Below are 5,180 nucleotides of genomic sequence, written 5' to 3' on the forward strand. Positions count from 1 at the left end.
TGCCCGTGTGCTGTGCGATGTCAGTGCACTTTAAAGAACTCCAGGTTGTCGAAATATTCAGAGTTCTCCACGACGCCGCCTCTCATAGCCTGAGTCGCTTTGGGACGTTAAGCCCCATAAATCAAACCAAGCATTTTAGTCGTCATAATTGATTGTCCGTACGGTCTTAATTCGTGCCGGGCCGACCCAAAGCATTTCACTTTGTGCCCGCTGCTTTAGTTTCTCTTTCATAATCGTTTATTTCTTTATTAATTAGCCACTTTATGCCCTAAGAAATGATACAGATTTGCCAAACTATAGGCCTCGTTCATCTCTGGAATCTACAGCATAAGCCGTTGCGCCCTAATTATATAATAAATAAAAAAAATTTACTTCCAATAATTTTCCTTAACTGAATAAATTTTTCATTTGCCACGGTTCGTAAGTGACACAGCGGAGGCAAGGAAATCCCGCTTTGTATACGCGTCGGATAGATGAGGAAGAGTTATCCTACTTCTACGGGAAGCGAAAAAGAAACACTGAGCTTTATATGCTTAGAAATCATCATGCGGATTACCATGAACATTTCATTTTTTGTGCTGGTCTATTACTAGTACTAATCACCTTAATTTGCTTTCAGGTCTAGGGAGGGCCTCTATATTCCTGTCATCGACGAGCGAAGAAAACTCTGCACCATGATGTCGTCACAGGGAACAAAAACCCTGATATCTTCACAGGGAAAAAATAGTATAAACAATCAAATTTTAGACGTCAGCATTTGCATCTCTGGCGCACTCGTTTGTTGCGCTAGCTGTGCAGACGCTAGCGCAACAAACTGTACTGGCGTACAGTTTCTCTTCGTTCAACATTACCACCACTCAACCTTGCCAGGTTTTGATGCAGAGCTTTGAAACTATTCCTGGGCATCTACATTTCTTTCAACTGCAACGTTTTAGAAAGGCAAAGGAGAAAAAGAAAGTACAAAGAAAAAGCATGCGGGAAGGATGTCCCGAACTCCTTACGAATAGTCGCCAAGAAACTGAAAAGAAGTGGTGTTAGCGGCCGCGGACGGTATTCTTGTGGCATTAGCCTAATTGCTTCCGAAAATTGTGTGTGGACATGAGAAAGAGCAGTTTCTCTTCAAATCGGAAGCGCCTTTTGATAGAGGTGACTATTTGTGCAATTCTTAAAGAGGTGCGTTTTCTTTTCACCATTCTCGTTAAAATCTGATTTCCTCACTGTCGGTGTATCCTGTCAACCAATGTTCGCAAAAAACAAAACAAAAACAAACATTCATGTGGATTGTTACATGTCCCAGTCATAAGCTATGATCAGCTTAGAAAAGCCCAATTTCACCCTCCGTGTGTACGGAGGGAACGAACCCATCGTAATACGTCGGACAGCGCCTGCCGAGGGAGGAGTTATTTGCCTACGGAAACGTGCACAACGGTACGTAGTCGTCTATGCGAAATCCCACGAAGGCATTGGGAGTGTTTTTTTTTTATTCATGGCAAATGGTTTAAATTGAAATAGGTGCTTAGAAGAAAAGTGCATATTCCAAATTTTAAGAGGGACATGCAAAAAAAAGTAAGAAAGAAATTCTAGAGGGCAATTTGGGCCACTAAAGGGCGATGAGGCTAAAGATATTGCAACGCGCTGAATCGTAGGCCTCCACTACGGCACCTATATCTCCATCTCTTCTTTCACTCCCACCTTCCATCCTTCCTTCACTGCGTAGTACATGTGTCCGTGGATAATTGCGCCTTTTCCATCCTATGAATCAATTTCGAACGCCGCTTAGCGCGTTCTTGACGCCTTTTGCGGAATGGTCTTAATAGTAATGTATCGTATCTCAACCCCTAAGAAATTCAAAAAGCAGGAATGAAGCAGTACAGCAAATTGTTAAATTGGTATATCATTAGTCATTATTTTTCTCACGCTGATATCTCTCTAATCTCATTGGACCCACACGAATGTGGGCTTTGGCCTACGCGTTGAAGATGAACAATTCGCTCTGGGTTCAAGATTTGCGCGGTAACTCCATTGGCGCAGAAGTACCATATGCGGTCGCAGAGGTGCTCTCCTTGGACACCAACGTTCTTAGAGACAGAAAACTGCGCAGTGCAAAGTCGGCCAAAACGCTTGCCGATCTGGCCTGAGTTGCTCTCGTGCCTCCTTCAGTTATACGTGCCTGAAGCTTGGGGGTTTTCCTCCCGCACTACCCTCTCCCACTCCCTTTCCCAATGGATGGATGGATGGATAGAATTCTCCTTTGAAACTGGGTGGTAGCAATATCTATCATGCTCATTTTTCTCCCTATATCTTAATTACTGACTTAGATTGGTCATTCTATGGTCATTCTAAACGGTCATTCTATGTATTAAATTTTTGTTCCTACATTACTAACATTATGCCACTTCTATGTTTTTAAGCCACCAATCTTCCAGTCGTTTTTTGCTAGCTTCCACCGCCGGTTTATTCACCCGGCCACTGGTGACTCAGTGACTGCGCCTGCATCAACTTCCGGATGGATACCATTACATTCGAGTATAACATGGTCAATAGTTTCACTGGAGTTACCACATACAGCACATGCGTCATCTCCATTGTTAAATTTCTTTTTGTAGCTGCGTGTTCTAAGGCACCCTGATCTAGCCTCAAAAAAGTAGGGCACTGCCTCTTGAGTTATCAAAGAAAGCTCTTTTCCTGATCTGCATTTTTCACTTTCGGTATAATTCCACACTCTGTTTCTTTTCCATCTAATTTATCCAATTTTTACCTTCTGTATTTTTCGCCTGTAGCTAATGCTCTTTATTTCTCCGTCCTTGTGACTAGCATACTTACTAGTTAGTTTCCTAGTTCTTTTCCTCTATTGTGAGTCAACGCTTTTTAAGTACAGGTATTTAAATACTTTAGCTGCCCATCTGATACTGTCCAATTTTCTCAGGCGTTCCTCAAATAATATTTTACACTGAGCTTCACGTACTTCGAAAGATACCCAGCCCATATCTCCCTGTACCGCTATAGTGCCTAGAATATATTCTAGGCACTATAGTACCGCCTCATTTGTGGTTTTGCCGTGGGCACCTAGTGCTAATCGTCCAACGGCTCTCTGATTTATTTATAATGTCGACTGTACCTCTGATTTTAGGCACAAAACCGCATTTACGAAAGTAGGTCCGGGCACCATAATTCCTTTCCAAATACCCCTCAAAACATCCTACCTGTTGTATCCCCACAATGCCCTATGCTTCATTATCCCGGCATTCCTTCACCCTTTGGCCTTAAGTGATTGCTCATGCTTTGCAATGTATGCCAATCCTTCGTTTACCCATACCACCAGATATTTATATTCTGCTACTCTGGGTATTTCATGGCCTTGTATTTTAAGACCCTCATCAGTTGAGCCGTTGAAAATCATCAGACCCGACTTGACTGCGCTAAAACTGAAGCCTGGAGCGTCCCCTTCGTAAAAGGCCTTATTGTGGCGCCGCCTCGCGGCCACGGCGCGAAGTTATTCTCTAGCAGCATCACCTCGGAGATCACCATGCCATGCTAGCAGACGCTCCTCGCGCATGCGGCGCCGCCGCCTGCTGGCAACTTCCGCACATTATAATGGCCTTGAAGATTTTTCAAACCAGCAGAAAATCAAAAAAGGCCCCGCCGGGGTGGTGCAGTGGTAAGACGCCCGACTACTGTGCCGGAGTTCCCGGGTTCGAACCCGACCACGGCGGCTGCGTTTCGATGGAGGCGAAACGAAGAGGCGTCGTGTGCTGTGCGATGTCAGCGCACGTTAAAGATCCCCAGGTGGTCGAAATTACTCCGTAGCCCTCCACTACGGCTCCTCTTTCTCTCTTTCCACTTTCATTCCCACCTTCCTCCCTTCCCTTACGGCGCGGTTCGGGTGTCCACAGAGCAAGTGTGACAGTTACTACGCCTTTCCCTTCCTGTGAACCAATTTATTATACGCATACAAAACCGCCCCTACAAATGTTTCGCGCGCGCGTAACACATTTATTGGCATAGGGCGTAGCGCTAGCGCCACCACACAGTTCCTGAGCGAAACACTCCGCCAATTTCAATACTGTGGAAACGGGTGCAACGCTGCATGCACTCTTCTCCAGGAGGCACTGGTTGATCGCAAAGTGACCGCAGCGCCCTTCTCTGCCGCTGCGGTAGATGGGGGAGGCTATAGAGCTAATACACAGGTGTAAATGTTAAAATATTACTTACCCTTTCTTTTCAGCAACTCAACGGGAAATAAATCTGCGCCTGCGTTTTTTAAACACATCTTTGTACGCATGAAACGCCACCGCGTTTGTACAGGGTTTTGAATATTTGAGGGCTGGGATTTAAAAAATTCCTATGCAAAATCTACTACCCCATTCCAGCTGAAATAACGTTCACAAAGTAGCAAAATATCGTCTACGTTATCTGATAAGTGATTCAACATCGGTATTTGCCTATATTTTCCGAAATCGAGAAAAACTGCTCTCGGCGGCGTGCACAATTTTCGCAGAAGAGAGTCGAAAAGCTATTTTGACATGATGCGTCATCTGTCGGGCAGCGAGGCAAGCGCGCCGACGGCCGGGATGGAGCTTGCCTCGCTGCCACGCATCATGTCAAAATAGTTTTTCGATTCTCTTCTGCGGAAATTGTGCACGCCGCCGAGAGCAGTTTTTTCTCGATTTCGGAAAATATAGGCAAGTACCGATGTTGAATCACTTATCAGATAACGCAGACGATATTTTGCTACTCTGTGAAAGTTATTTCAGCTTGAATGGGGCAGTAGATTTTGCATAGGAATTTTTTAAATCCCAGCCCCCAAATGTATCTCAAGCAGGGACGGTTTACAAAGCTGCGTTCAGTTCGCCTTCAGTTGGGAACGCTCTGTGATTGGTTGGAAGCACTTCCGCTCCTCTCATAACCTGCCGTGGCGTAAAAGCGTTCAGTTCAGCGGAAGTGTTTCGAACCAATCACAGAGCGTTCCGAAACTGAACGCAAACTGAACGCAGTTCTGTAATAGCGCTCCAGGCAGGTAGCAGACGACCCGCGTTAGCCGCGTCTGCAATCTCTTTGCGTCAGACGAGTCTGTAGACGCGATGGCTTTCATATGCGTACAAAAGTGCGTTTAAAAACGCAATCACAATTTTATTATCCGTTGCATTCATAAAAGAAGAGTGTTAGAAGTATTTTAAAAT

Source organism: Amblyomma maculatum, chromosome 5 (genome assembly GCF_055883805.1).
Source record: "Amblyomma maculatum isolate TAMU_Amacu chromosome 5, ASM5588380v1, whole genome shotgun sequence".
NCBI classification, from domain to species: Eukaryota; Metazoa; Arthropoda; class Arachnida; order Ixodida; family Ixodidae; genus Amblyomma; species Amblyomma maculatum.